The sequence below is a fragment of the Patiria miniata genome, unplaced genomic scaffold, assembly GCF_015706575.1.
Source record: "Patiria miniata isolate m_02_andy unplaced genomic scaffold, ASM1570657v1 HiC_scaffold_17, whole genome shotgun sequence".
Lineage (NCBI taxonomy): Eukaryota > Metazoa > Echinodermata > Asteroidea > Valvatida > Asterinidae > Patiria > Patiria miniata.
The window spans coordinates 13,917,550-13,933,700 of record NW_024037055.1 but is presented as its reverse complement, the minus strand read 5'-3'; the positions used below and the strand labels follow the sequence as shown (position 1 = coordinate 13,933,700).

The window sequence follows — 16,151 nt, the reverse complement described above, 5'->3', positions numbered from 1 at the left end:
TTCGTTCGCACGAATTACTAATTTGTGGGAACGAATTAGTAATTCGTTCCCACGAATTAGTAATTCGTGGGAACGAATTAGCAAACTCCAGTAATTCGTTCGCACGAATTACCAATTCGTTCGCACGAATAACTCCAGTAATTCGTTCGCACGAATTACTAATTCGTTCCCACGAATTAGTAATTCGTGCGAACGAATTAGGAATTCGTGCGAACGAATTCGGAAATTCAAAAAAAAAAAATCCACCCTGTCCCTTCCCGGGCTTCATATCTCCGCATTATACGTCTCTTACAGAAAAATGAACTATGACCAAGGTTCACGAGGCATATACAATTGCCATAGTCACAAAGCATAATAAACGGGCGCCATTCCCCATAGCGTACACGCATTACACTGAGTGTATCATGCACAATGCACGTCCCGGAAGCTACGAGCTAGTGCAGAACAAGAACTGAAAGAAATGAAGTCGGTGACAGAAAGGTATGTGCATTTCCTAATTTTGTCCGTTTTCCCAGGAAGCGTGTTACAACTGATAATGTAATAACCAACTGATAATGTATCACCAACCGATAGTGTCACACAAATTGACCGATACTCTATCACTTACCGACAATGTAACACAAATTGACTGATAGTGTAGTAAAAATGTACTACACTCAGTCGATTGTTGTTACATTATCGGTCTTATCCAATAATGTAACAGAAATTGACCGATAGTGTAGTAACATTTACTACACTATCGGTCAATTTCTGTTACATTATCGGTTAGTGATACAGTATCGGTCAATTTATGTGACATTATCGGTTGGTGATACATTATCAGTTGGTTACTACATTATCAGTTGTAACAAGGCGGATGGATGCATGATGAAACATCATTAATTTTGAGCTGAATGTAAATTGACAGGAAATGGCACGCAGGCTAATGTTTCCATGCGCTACGCATGTAGAAAATACATAGGCCTACATTACATGTTTATTAATATTTAGGGTTCGGGTCGGTCCATTAACGGCGGCCATTCCCCAACCAGGTCATTACTATGCAGTGAAGACCGGGTCCTCACAATGTTATTCCCATAACAAATACCTATTTTAACGAAATAAACTCTTAAAATAATCCAAATTTTGTGACTTTTTTCCCGGAGATATTCCCAAACTTTTTGCGTTTATGTTCAGGGGCTATATTTGAGCTGATGCATGGTACTAACAGTGCTCTTCTTATCAGGGTCCGACGGTAAACCTTCTACTGGGCTTTCTCTATTTATGTTTCATGTTTTTGTTGTCCCGCTCTAGATACAGTACTACTGTTGGACAATGCTGATGACATCCTTGATCCGTCATCATAAAAATCCCTTTGTTGAGACCTATACCGACCTCTTATCGATATCCGACCAGTGTGTGAAATTTCATGGAGGTCAAACTCGAGCCTCTGCAGGTCCACGAATCCTTGGAGCTTCTTAAGAAGATGTTTAATCATGCTAAGGGGCTTTCTGGGACGGTCTCGGTCGGAGGAGAGGCGTTACAGGACGAAGAATCTCTGGTTGAAATCTCCAAGCTGTGTGGCAATAACCCCCAGGCCCTGCGCGCTGTGGCAAGCCGCCTGAGCTGCGGTTTCAGCCCCAGAAGTCAAGTTGAGTTCTTGAAGTGTCCAGGAGCTCAATGGGTGTTGTATCCTGGCTCCTTGGGAGCTAGTCAAGCCGTACAAGACGAGAGGGAGGATTTCGAAGATCAAACAGTGGTGCTTAACTCGCTAGGCGCCATGTACGAGCAGCTCCCTCTACCTCTGAAGGAATCTTTGCTGAGACTGTCAGTCTTCCCAAGTTCCTTCAGTCTGAGTCAAGGGGCTAAGATCTTAGGAAAGGAACAACCAGACGCAGCTAGGTTCGACTTGGAAGACTTGAAAAGATGGAGTCTCCTAGACCGGGATGATTACCCCATCCTAGACACTGGACTAAGCGATAACGAGCCTTACTACTTCATGCACCGGTTGGTGCGGTCAGTTTGCCTTAGCAAAAAAGGATCCAGTGAGATATACAAGGCGGCATATGAAGACGGGCTCCGTAGATTCTCAGCCTACATAGCAGACCTTCTTAAAGATCTGACACAGTTGGGCCACACGGATTTCGCCAGCGCACTGGCCAGATTTGAATCCGACAAGACCAATATCTTGCACTATTTGGAGCTCGGGATGGGTAACAAGTTTGGTTGTCAGGTTATTACCGAACAGGAGAACACTGCCTCTGCCGTCCCTCCCCAGAAGACGGAGGAAGGATTGTTCAGCATTTTCGGGACTTTTCTTGATCCCTCCCAGAGGTTAGAATATTACAAAAATATGAGTATCAGAATGCTGAGCAGTAGGGAACAAGAAGCCTGGGCTTACTTGCGAGGATGGATGGCAGACGAGCTCTACATGAGAGCAGAATATGAAGAAGCCTGGAAGACGGTCGAAGAACCGCTTAAAGTGTTGAAAGCCAGGGCCAGCGATCCCGCCATCGGCCGAACAAATGACCTGGAGAGCGGCTGAAGCTCAGCTGCTATACGTGAAGGGCCGCATCCTGGTGGCTCGGCGCAAGTACAAAGACGGTATTGCTGTCCTTGAGCAAGCCTTGAAAATTCAAGAGCGTCTCCTTGGGAATCACTCGCTCACGGCTCGCTGCCTTAATGGGCTGGGTCACGCTTACTTCAACAAGGCAGATGACGACCGCCTCTGTAGCGGCGCGACAGAAGCCCACGAGTACCATCTGAAAGCCTGGGAGATGCTAGTTAAAATCACCAACGGCAAACCAGAGAAGCACTTCGAGGCACCCATGTACTTGTTTAACATCGGCGCCACTTTTCATCAGATGGGAAAGAGATTCAAAAGTAGCAACAAGAAGAAGGCTCACGAGTACTTTAACCTTGCCATCAAGAACTACCGCGAGGCATTCGATCTGGAGACAGCCTTCAAACTGTCCCACTCTTCCAACACTCCGTTCGTCCTCAAGAACATGGCCATGAGCTACTGTGAAATGGAGGTGGGTGTTCTAATACGAGACAATATACTTCACAATATTATTGCTTAATTTAATCAGAACGTGTACATGAATGTTTAACGCTAAGCATTAATTAACAATATTGGAAAACGGATCAGAGGGTTTTGTTGCCGCTATCACGTGTTATATAGTAACGTTACAAGATGTAGTCATATGCTTTTTTTATCAAGTTCAAGCTCCGCTTTTATCATTACATTTCGGTAATTACACCTCGGTCGAGTGACCACTATATAAGAATTCCAAATAAGGGTTTTAAGCAGACGAGATCTACCCTTTTTTATAGATCAGTTTAAAAGAAAATCTATACGCAAATTATTTGTGAAAAGGTGTATTCCCCCTTTCTTCTTTAAAGGAATACGAAAAAGCTCTAGCGTTGGCAACAGATGCCGTTACGATCAGAGAGGAGACCATAGGCGTGCATCCTACCACGGCTCGCAACCTTGTCTTCATTGGATCCTTGTACGACAGTTTAGGGGACGAATACAAGAAATCAAAGAAACCTGAAGGTAACCTGAGTTTTTAATCGGAGCAATGAAAACGATCTTGGTTTGAAATGGGTACTTATAGGTTAACCGCTACCCGTTTGATTGGGCACATACTTTACCGTTTTGAGAACACACATTTTCTTAGCGTAAAAATCTTTTGTGACGCTAAACAACGATTTGCTTGATTCAGGTGAAATAAGTCATTCCAGGTAAAATCAACAAATCTACTGATCTGTATGCACAGTTTTTCGGTAAACCATATATCTTGGGGGATTCAAAGTATCCTCCTCTTTTATGAACGCCTCTTTTTTGGAGCACTTGTTCTGCTACAAACTTCGCGGGCTGAACCATAAAATGTTATTTAAACTGGGGTACAAACTGATTTTGTACTGCATACGAGCAAATGTTGTTCAAACTAATTCTATCTTCGTCTCATAGACGAACCCAAATCTCAGGAGAACTACAAACTAGCCCTGGAATACTACAACAGGGCCTTCCGGATGGAGGTCAAACTCGCGCCGTCGAACCACAGCATCGAGTACGACGACCTGAAGAAAGATCTGCAGGACGTACTGGGGAAACTGCACATGAACAAAGAGTTGGATAAGTACCGGAGGATGTTCAAGGTACGTGCATTTGTGGCATGGACATTGGCATGCGACGTTTACTGTCAGATGAGGGTGGTTGTAAGCAAAACGATTTTGAGAAACAAAAGGCTCCGCTTGTCAGTGGCAATAAGTGGCATCAACCCTTGCCATTTACACTGGCAAGGACAGTTGTACATTGCAACTGAAGTGGCGGCAAATTTTGAGACCTTTTGAAAACTTGAAAATGCTCAGAAAAGGTTTAACAACCTTGAACCGTATTGTTGCCCGTACTTGTTTTGGTTGAAGTAACGTACTTAATAAGCCACTTGCGACTATGTCGGTGGCCATAAATGAAAGGGCCCCCCTCAAAGCAGTGACAATAATAATGGAGGAGGGCCTGCCCCAGAAGTGTATGGCGAGGAAAAAACAAAAACAAAACAAAACACGCAGCATCCAATTTATGTGGCCCTTTGCGAATTTTGAATCGACTAAATATTGTAGAATGCTCACTGGTTTACGAAGTATCTTGCGTTGTTATTTTGCAAATTCTGTCAGGTCGTTTATTACCTAGCAGTTATTTGCAAATGTAGATATATTAAATCTCCTGCTATTTAGCAGTCACAGACAGTCAAAATTCACTCCGGATTCCCCTGCTATTTTAACAAAGGCTCGTCACTAACAGTCAGATCGTTCTGTCAAGCAAGCACTATGACTAGTCAAACTGGGTAAGCAGGGAAAGCATGTAAGTTGTGTTCACAGCTGTTTTATCAATCCACCCCAGTCAAAGCATAGCTGTATCAAGGTACTTTGCTTTACTGTATCAATCCTGCTTCATGTGGGCTGGGAATTCTAAACTGATGAAAAAGTCACTTATTGGAACTGCAAAGACTACTTGGCATAGAATGTATGCTTGCATAGGAGGGTTAAAGGAATTAAATGACGTATCACTTTACCTTCTTATTAGGCGGCGGACAAGGGAACTCCAGACTTAGGAGATTTGAGCATGGACTTGACGTCCGTATCGGGACAGGCCTCTCCGTCAAGAAAACGGTCTCCAGACAGAATGGACGCCGAGGACGGGCACACGGGGACCAGCGATGATGACGAGATGGCGGGACCAAGCAGACACCGGGCACCAGGTAAGAAGGCAGGTCCAAATCTTAAACAAAAACAAAGACAAGTCAGTTTTATATTATTTGAAGTTAAAAGCTTGCAATGATCCCTGCTTATTTATTCAAGCGTTTGTTTTCGTTTATGTGTCGAAAATACATGCATATCCGTGTATCTTGTGCAGCCCTTTAAAACAAATTTATTAACATATTTCCCACAGGTTGATTTTGGTTTATTTGTTTTGGAGATAGTTGGAGTCCCAATAAACACTCTGCCATTAAAATGTGCTTCTTAATTGAAATGTCAGAGTCCTCATCGGATCTTAACGTACTAAACAGAGAATGCTCAACATCATGGAAAAAAAGATTCGGTAATTTGTCGGGTGATCATTCAGAATGCAAGAAGATTATGGATTGACTGCTGTGTGTCCGAAGTCTAGTCAAGAATTTGATGCGGACATTTCTTTGGAATGACACCCTTCTTCTTAATTGCAAGCCCAACGTAATTATCTTTGACTTATTTTAGTAAGTCTGTCAATTCTAGGTAGGGTATGTGCTCTACTCAGTTTCGAAATGTATCGTTAACGGAAATTTCGGTTTTAGAAGTTTAAAAATGCATTTCGCAAATCAGTGTAGAACGATTCAAGCCCCATTCACAACAACCTGGCTGTGGCAGGAATCAAAATAGTAAAATGCACCCAAAATCCTACATGGTTTTTTTTTTCAATATATATTTGGCCGGTGCCGAACTCATTTCTAAAACGTCATTATCACGAATGCTTTTTTTCTAATTCGTTCATGAAAAATGCATAATAACATCATAGGCCTATTGGCCGCGCCAGCTCAAGTTCTTTTAGTAACATGTAGTTTGCCGGAGGTCTTTTTAGTTCTGAGAAATGTTCCACCCAAGCTCCTTAACGTTAATTGCAGGTTCATTTTGGTAATTTTGTCCTTTTTTCCCTTCTCGAATTCTAGGTCCCGTGTTCCCAGACGAAAATCCTAGCAAGCGCTCCAAGTGTAGCATGTCATAAAGACGGAATCAACACAAGGTCTGCAGCTATTAAACGGGATTTCATAATATACAGTTTCTCTCAGTGTGTCACAATGTGTGTCACCCTGGCAGCCATCTTGAAAATATATCGATTCTCACTTAAGCGCATACTGTAATATTCAAGAATAGTTTGTGAGAATTCCAATACCAGTTTACTCGGACCGATTTATCATTTGATAAAGGAAATGTTAATGGTGGAGCGTTATGCCTAAATTTTGACTTCTTTTCTGCAAAAGAATTAATCCCCCACCAAAAAATGAATTCCATGCTTCCGAGTAGAAAATAGCTTCAAAATGATAGTAATGAAATAATCAAGTAAATATTTCCAAATTTAAATCATCTTAAAACTATAATCAAGATTTAGTGTGTTTTATAGATAAGTGCTTAAAAGTTGTATTTTAACAATTTAAGTTTTTCCTCCTGAATGTACATTTCCTGTCCAAAACTTGCTTTTTATTTTGCCACTTTGTCTTTCGTTTAGATACTACATTATTTCAAACTGATAGTGTAAAACTGATAGTGTATTTAAAACACTGGCATACGCATGAGCGAAACTTTAATTAATATCACCAATTAAATAATAAAAAGTTTGTAATATTTAACAAGTGACTGTTGTGATGTGGGAAATGACATTCATCCGAGGGGCGCAAAGCACCAGAGGCGAAGCCGCATGAGGGTGCTATACGCCACATCGCAGCAGTCAATAATTGTTTATGTTACATCGTGTAAAAACTCTTACTATGCAGGATATATGAAATCAATATGGTGTATCATTTTGACCTTTTGAAATCCGTGAGCTTTCCTTCCAGAGACTGAGCGGTTGTAGTTCTCAGTCGCTAGATGCGTGGGTCAGTCACACGCGCGCGCAACGCATAGGTAATTTATATTCAACGCAGTGTATATGAGGTACATGTATGTTACAAGCAACGCAGTGTAAACAGTAAACAATTGTTGACTGCTGTGATGTGGGATATGACGTTTTGAACACCCGAGGGGCGCATAGCACCCGAGGCGAAGCAGAGAGTTATACCTCTGTCTTGGATTCTTTGGATTTTGATGTGAAAATAACGAAAACAAACAGCAGTAAACACAACAATCATGACAATCGAACGTCAACTCACATACAGCACATGTCGTGTGCTTGAAACAGCTGATCGTCTGCTACTTCGCTGCTCCCACTGATCTGTGAAAACGTGGTGAAAATAGCATGGTACCAATGATACAAGCGTTTCACCCCGTACGTACAAAGTCATTGCACACTCCCTGTAGGGATCAGTGTGCCATGACTTGACACGTGATCGTTCTAGGCCAATACAAATGCAGTATTCAAGACAGAGGTATAACAATCATTCTCGTAGACTGGACACGTGGTCGATCTAGACCACTGATATTGCAGTACCGAAGACATGTAACAGACACGTTTGTAACACCGGACGCATAACACCCAAGGCGAAGTGGGTTTTTTTTTTTTTGCCTGGAGGGGATAAAAACGATATATCCCACATCACAGCAGACAGCTGTTGACGTAGATACAATCGCTACGGTAAAACAAGAGAACCATTTATTTTGATATAAATTCTTTAGGGAATAAATATGGACTTGGTCGGTTTTAAACAACAGGGGCCTGGACGCGGATAATGTTATCTGCAGTTTTACGCATGCCTACTGGAAGATACTTTATTCACGAGTCAGCCATATTAAAATAATTGAAAGCCAGGTAAACGTTTCATTTTTGCATCTTGCGAGTGGAAATGAAAGCAATGAAATAAAATTAAAAGATCAGTACGAATTAACACCAGTCTGCACTGGTGAATAATTAAAAATATTGATTAAATGCGACTAATGTTTTGAGCCACATTTAAACATACAAACAATTAAAGTAAGGCTTGGCACGCACTCCAATCATAAAATAGTCTGGCACCATTCTTTTAAGCATTGTACACAATAAAATAGATTCTGGGAACATGGTCGAAAATGGCTTCCTCGTGAGTCAGGTCTATTTGGAGAGTCACGTGTGAGGGTTCAACCAATAAAAGGGGAAAAGGACCAGTTTTCATAGGAAACCAAATATCATGTGACACAGAAAAGTGTTTAAAACCAGTCGGTATTTTGTCAACCGTTTAAAACCTACGTGACAGGCTCTCGACCAATAGGAAGTGGTAAACTGTCTGACGTATTTATGAAAAAGCCTACACATTAATTCGTCCTATTGTGTTTTTAAATTATAAGCTTAGTTAAGTTTGAGTTATAAGCTTGGTTTAGTTTTTAAGTCTTGTATTCAGTGAGCAGTATATATGAGCTTCACCATTTGGAATTAACATGAATTAAAATCGAGTGATTTGCATTTCGCAGTGTGTTTATAACATTTACAGTTCGAAAATTGGTGATTTTATTCTATCTTGGTTGGCGACAGTTGATGCGCTTTTTGTCAATAGCTGCATTTTTTCTTTGTAGAAGATAGAAACAAGACAAGTCGCATTGTTTCTGCAAGAATGAATAAAGTGTTAATAATAAGAATCACCGTGTTCATTTGGCTTTCTTGGGTTGTTCCCTTTGATTGTTTTGCAAATTTGTAAATTATTTGCGGAGTGCCATGGCCTCGGGGTAAGGGCACTGGTTTGCAAGTAATTCTGCGGGTTGTGGGATCGAGTCCTGCCTGGGGTTATAGTGCGTGTGCCCTTGGGCAAGGCACTTTGTCACTCATTGCTTCTCCCCACCCAGGAGTAAATGGGTACCTGTAAGGGCAGAGATGGTTATTGTGATTGAATTAGCTTCCTTTCGCCTAACAGGCAGCATCGAGCTGTATACTCCCCAGGGAGCTGAGACGGTATTTGGAATGTTTAATTGGCCCAATGATTAGGGGGTAATAATAATACTGTTAGTGCTGTGATTTAGTTTACTAAGGCCAACAAAAAAAATATTCGGTCTCTGGTCAGACCAAAGTTCCGGAATTGACGCGGCGATGCGGCTTTTTTTTTTTTTTTTTTTTTTTTTTTTTTTTTTTTTTTGCTTTTTTTTCTTTTTTCTTCAAGCTTGGATTGTACAGACAAGGTGAGGTACTATTTTGCTTTTTTGGTGTCCTCATGTACATTGGTGTCCTCCATAATTAGCCTTGATGCTTTCGATCATTTGCCTTGGTGCAATTTCCCATTCCTTGGTGCTCTTTGGTAAAACAAATTCAGGAGGTGCGGAAATAGAGGGCGCTGTTGGAGCTACCGCCGAACATTTTGGAGAAAAAAAAGATCGACGCGCATGATCAAAATCGACGCGCGAGCTGACCAGAGACCGACTTATTATTTTTTTTGGGCCTAATATGAGCGTTCTTAAATGCCGATTACTATTATTATCATTATATTCTTGAATATATAAAGAGCAGCCGAAAACTCACACCAAAAAATCATCAGTTCAAAAGAGCCTATTTGATTTTTTTTTCTGGTTCAAATCAATTAACTTCCGAAAAGAAAAGATTTCAAAAAAAAGTTATTTCATGCAACGAAGGCGATACCATACATTGGAAGGGGTGTCAATATCAAGAAAGATTACGGGAGACAGTGCGGTTTCGAAATTTGGTAATTTTGTAGTTTTGTGCATAGGTTTCAAATACTGCAAAGTAGTGCCCCACTCTTTATTGATAGTTGCAAGAGACACTCACCCTACAAACTGCCCATTGGTGGGTGCACCCCAGTATATTTCCCATAGACACCAGTGATAAATGGCCGTATACTTCGAAATTCTTTTAAAATGCTCAGAACTCTCACAGGTATTCAGGCTGCACAAAAAAATGATGATCAACCTGTTATCTTTGATTTTCTTTTCAATTTTTGGTGGGTTGACCATTGCTTTTTTTGAGAAATTCTCACCCAAAGAAGACTACCCCTAGCCTAATTAATTTCATGGCTCTCAGAACTCTCTAATTATAAAATCATGAGAGCGTATAACTTAAATTTGCGAGCTCTGAGGAAGGATTTTTGGCCTGTTTAGGTTCACCCTGGTGGTAGCCTTGTTGTCATTTTGCAATAGGCTCGTTCCGCGCTTGCATTATCGTGGCGATTTTGTATTCAGGGGCAGGGAATCAGAAAATCCTGGCCAAATCTCGCTGGGCCCCCACCCCCCCCCCCCCGGCCTCCGTTCAATGTTGTCTCTCGTTGCGCGGTGTGTTTCATCAGCTGGAGAGAACAACATTGACCGGGGAGCGGGGGAGTGGGTGACCGTGGCAGGCTCAGGAAGTGTCCCAACCATTTTGGCCGGGATTGTAGTTACACTATGGGTATATCTTCCAAGTCCTGCATAATACTTTGCATACATAAGGAGGAAATCTTCCTGTTGTTTCTTTATCTATTGCAAGGGAACCAGTCTATCATTTCGTTACCAACTCAGTGACGCATGCGTATTGTGTCACTGATTATACTTGATGGCAGCAAAAACGTGAATAGGGACACTCGTCTCATCCTTAAAGAACTCCTTCAAAGCAGAATTGAGCATTGCTCTCTGGCGTACAAGGTCCCGTGGATTTCGTTTTAGTGGGAGTCGGACTGTATTCCCTCATCCATCCTCTTAACTAGAGCGGTGTGTCGATCCTGCTTGAGTCTCGTCTGTTTAGATCGAGTCATTGGTGAGTTTTCTTTGCATATTTTAGTATGTATAGAGTTTTGTAAAATTCTGGACCATGTGCTTTGTGCTCCTTCCTCCATGGTTTTACAAGAGTTGTTCTTCGTTCTTATCACTCACATGAAAAATGTGCACTTAGTTTGGTGCAGGGACATGTTTAGTGCCAAGTTTTATACGATGTGTATCCCCTGGAGTAGTCTCATCCACTTCCTATATGTTGTTTTTTGCATTCATTATGCATTTAGTTTGCATATTAGTCTATCATATCTTTGGTCCAGTCCCTGTTTTTTTTTATTTTTTGCTTAATAGCAACTTCATGTAGATTTGTTAAGTCTTAATTGACGTTTCTGTAAATAGATTGTCTTTGTTAATTTTTTTTTTTTTTGGAAATCTAGAATCTTGTTTATTGTCTCCATTATTTCAGTTCTTCGTGACTTTTCCCATTAAATATCCCGAGTTTATTTTAGGTAGGTTTTACAGTCGAACACCTTTATAACAAGGTCCTTGGACTTCACGAATTACCTTGTTATAACAGGAGTAACGGAAATGAAAGGAAAACAAAGAAAAACAAAGACTTGGGACCTAAAATTGTGCTTGTTATCAGCAGTACCTTGTATTAATAGTGCTCTTCTTATCAGGGTTCGACTTTAATCACGTGAGTGTTTAGTTAGTACGAGTTTCCCCAATATTGTGCCCAGGTTACACACATCACAATGCTTCCAGTCATTCATGATATAGAAGTGTTCGTTCCCGGATTGTCTAGTTTATCATATCTTATCAACGTTGACTATTTATTGTATAATGAGTGTGTTTACATAATCGATAATCTTTTCCGCAACGAGTTGCCGACAAGCATGGGTATAATAATGCATACATGTTTTACCATATAACAGTACCGGTATTTTTTTCTATAGAGTAAAGGTATAGAGTCATTTGTCATTTTGTGCATTTGTTTCGTTTGAAGCAACGAAAGTGCGCAAAATCTAAGAAGAGTGCTCATCAATTAACCTGAAGACGTTTTAGCTCAGTGAATGCTAAATATTCGAAGAAAACAAGATTTTAGGATGTCGATTCCAATTCAAAAGTTGCCGAGTCATGTTTGAATTGCGCCCGAAATCAGTGTCCGGGACACGTTCTCATTCAGCCGATAGCAGCTACACGATGTCACACACTGAACCGACGAATTGTATGCGTCGTGTCAACACTAGCGCTTACCCGTTTACGGCTTCGCCGATTTAAAAACGAACTGGTGCTAAATTAAATTTCCAACAAAAATGGGTCTTTAGACGCATCTTTGGAAACGACATTCTTTTACTGTTTTCTTCAAAATGACAGCATGTCAGAACGAACAGTTTCACAATGAGTTTAATGCCGTTACTATCTGTAACCCTAAAAGGACCGGGGGCGGAACCGCCCCCCTCCTTCAACTTTTCCGCCATATCCTTGAATTTTCTTTTCGCGACCCGAGCTGTTCTAACTTTTTAGCCTCGAGCCTTGCGCATCTTTTGATACCAAAAAAACACCCATGAAATTCTCCAAAACATAAAATTCTCCAAATTCGAAAAAAAAATCGGCGCTACGCCCCGTGAAAACTGAATTTCCCCACATACGTAGTGTACACAGAGCAGATTTACCATTCGTTTATATGAATAATTAATTAGGTATAATGCCCAAACCCTTTGACCTATAGTCATGAAGTTTCTTGGGTATGTCCATGAATAGTAGTTCTATGCATGAACCGAGTTTCATAGTTTTTCGTCACTCGATGGAATCCGCCACCCCCCCCCCCCGCCACCGGCTGAAATATAGTCAAATATAGAGAAAACTTTCTCTTTGGTCAAAATAACCCGGCCCTTTTAGGGTTAAACCAAGTGTGCTTTTCTACAATATTTTCGTCAGTTACTTTTTGGATAGCTGCAAATGCTACTCTCTACCTTTAACAGGAGCAGAGTATAGCCGATTGGGTTCAGATAAGCATTGTGTTTCGGAAGAGTCAACAGTACTTATGTGCATAATTGTGTATTCGACTATGACACATGATATAAACAGGGTGACCCCAGAAAATGCAACCCTAAAACATTTGTCTTTTTAAAAAAAATAAAGGGATAAGTTGAATTTTATTTTTTGGGTATCAGATTAAAGCTGAGAACTTTTTCTTTCAAATACTGAAAACTTATGAAAATAGCACTTTGTTTGGGTTGCTGAGCAAATACCAATTATGTGAAAGTAGTAATTTTTTATCCTGTTCAAAAAAAATGCCACAGTAATGGATTTTCACTGCACCTATTTGTGCATGTCGTAACAACCAACAAGGCCAATAATATGACAAGAGTACAAATGAATTTGATGGAAATGCCTTTAATTTACACCTGAACAGGTATCTCATCCTTTTTAGTCCTACTTCAAACCCTTTCTGCATCATGGCAAATGTGTCAGAATACTTAAGAAATTGTTCAAATGAAGAGTACTTGCACAGTAGGATTACAGTCAATTGTTTTACTGTTTGACGTTCTTGTACTTGTGTACAGAATGCAAAATGACAAGTTTTACATAGTCATTTGGTCACTGGCAAAGTACAACCGCTCCTTCGTTCCTGCAATGGTCCCAGTGTGGAACAGCCTGCCGGACGCAAGTTGTTGGTCATCCTACGATAACAGGAACTAAGGCCTTCTGCTGAAGGACACATAAATGTGTTCAAAGAATTTGTACTTCTTACAATGTATATAGGCCTATAATTATACTGCACTTTGTTATCCTTCTTTTGGCTCCTTTTGATACAAATGGGCACAGTGTTTTTCAGTGCTTATCTGGAACCAAAAAATGGCAATAAACTGTTTTTGTTAACAGACATGAGCGAATCGTGTTTAATCCTTTTGGACCCTTGGGTCAATATGGGAATTTGTGGGCAATGAGATTCAATAGCGTGATGCAATATCTTATAAAATGTAACCTATGTGGTGATGGCTATCTTGTAATCTATTTGCTTTCACAACAATACCTGATATCAGTTTCAATAACCATTGTGTTGCTTTTACATGAAGATGCATTGATGGGGGAAAGAAAAATCTCGTCAGAAGCTATCTGCTTTGAAATGTTTTAGCAAGAATCATGATGAGTACATCGCCTGTAAAGTTGTTCTAAAGTCACATTACATGTACCATGTTCGGTCAGTCTACGAAACAATAGGTGAAATCATGGCGACGGCATCCACATTGCAAGCTAGGCGTCAGGTTACGAGAGTGCCCAAGCAAAGCGAATGCGGATGGGGAATTGTGGTGGTCATTGCTGCCCACGTCGGCATGGCATCGAGTGGTATCCTGCGATGCAGTGGGATCCTGTATCTTCCCTGGATGAATGAGTTCGACTTGAGTGCCAAGGAGACGGCGGTCATTCAAAGTTTCATGTCATCCCCAGCAGGGTTCGCAGGTAATCATCATTGAGCCGGTATGAACGCAGACATAAAATCCCCCACATTTTATGTCTTGGATTGTTTATTTACCCTATTTCAAAGGTCTGGTTGAAAGGAAACCGTTCCCGAAAACAGACGGAAAAACAGGTTGTTAAATTTACCATCGGACGCACGGACATTTTGTGGCATACGCATACGTATTTCCAACCGTGTCCATTCAATGTTCAAGGCCCTGCGCTACACTTTGTGTGTCACATTATAAACACAGCACAAATACACTAGTATAGGTCCACATAATGCGATGCACTGTGCGGCAGAATTCACAACTATCACTCAACAGCTCGATTTTCAAGGAGTCAACATTTTGACCCCCGAAATTCCTTCTCGCATGTTTCTTAAAGTACCATTTTTTTAAAGGATGGTTGTATGGACGTTTATACCCTACTTTTAAATGTTCTTTCCAATAAACAGCATTTCGTTTAAAACGCATTCTGTAGCCTAATTGGGCGCATTCTAGTACGTAGTGTCCATTTATATCAGGTGCGTTTGAGTAGCTCACCCGGATCGACTATGGGAAAGGCAGACGGGTTAGCCACGACAGCCGGGCTAATCGAACGCTAAAACCGACCGTGGGCCATCATGATCCTCACGTGATGTCCTGTAGCCGGAGCCATAGCCAAAACGCATGTTTCGTGCTGGGTCTTCGTTTGCGATCTACTGCTTTTCAGTCAGTTCCATAACTTAAAATAATTGGGCTGGAATTAGAGCCTCCGTAATGTCGCAATGAACTTAATAATTAATCACCTTTAGACTTAAAATAACGTTGATTTTGGGTCCACTTGACATTTCCGCTGCCCGACCGCCATATTTGTCCATTTCTAGGGATGAACAACGCATGCGTGTGACGTATTTCCACCAGTGACTCTGCTCACGAGCAGGGCCTGTGGTGGCTGACCCGGATAAGCCTTGAGAATGACGTCACAGCTAAAGAAAACGGCACGGGCTGACCCGTGTCGACCCGGGTGAGCTAAACGAACGCACTCAAAGTCTGATACCGGCTAGCGCGTGGATTGTCATCAGATTGACCAAATTGAGTGCTGCGTTAATTAGCTTACAGGAGAATTAGGCCAATCAAAGTAAAGGGAGGCAGTACAGCCAATTCAAGCAGGACACACGAACTGTTTTGAGGAATTCTCCACCTATTGTTGAGACACAGAGACTTTCCAGCAACATGGGACTGTTCCAACTATAGTGAGGACCACTGCCACAGGTTGGGCGTAAGCATCAGCCTGGTTGTGTTCTGTATGCGTTATCCAGTCAGTAAAATGATCAGTATAATGTGCCAGGTATAGGATACACGCCACATTTAGCAAGTTCTCGTATCAAGCGTCTCGTAGTTTATATCAAGGGTCAGGTCACATGAAAACTACAAAACGTCTTACATTTACGGACAAACCGTCAAAAAAAACCCATGAATTTACAGTTTTCTTGTCCTTGTTTACAATGTGTACGTTTTTCGTATCGAAGTATCGAATTACTCAAAGTATCGAATTATTCCAAGTATCGAATTATTCGAAGTATCGAATTTTGAGCCGTGTAAGGCAATAAAAGGAGAGACTTTTGGGACGCTTGGTGGCAGCAAAAACAACGGTCATTTTCTATTCTTTGCGCCATTTTGGACATGCGCGCGCACATGCATGATGAACTTAAACATGGCGCAAATGCAAGAGACTGTGTGCTTGCCGCCATAAAGCATCACAAGAGTCTCCTATTGGTACACGCTATCTCATTCTCTCATTTTAGTTCTCATTGGAGGAGTTCTAAGCAACCGCTTCGGTTGTAGATTTACGGGTATACTAGGAGGGTTCTT

The 16,151-nt window shown here is 41.2% G+C and overlaps 1 long non-coding RNA gene and 1 pseudogene across 1 annotated transcript; both read left to right on the top strand.

The window, feature by feature from the left end:
- The first annotated feature begins 1,238 nt into the window (after nt 1–1,238).
- LOC119724051 lies at nt 1,239–7,277 on the top strand (annotated as a pseudogene).
- Nucleotides 7,278–10,612: 3,335 nt separating this feature from the next.
- LOC119723905 lies at nt 10,613–16,151 on the top strand. Its single transcript, XR_005270601.1, has 3 exons — nt 10,613–10,876; nt 14,044–14,298; nt 16,085–16,151. It is a non-coding gene; the product is annotated as an uncharacterized LOC119723905 (long non-coding RNA).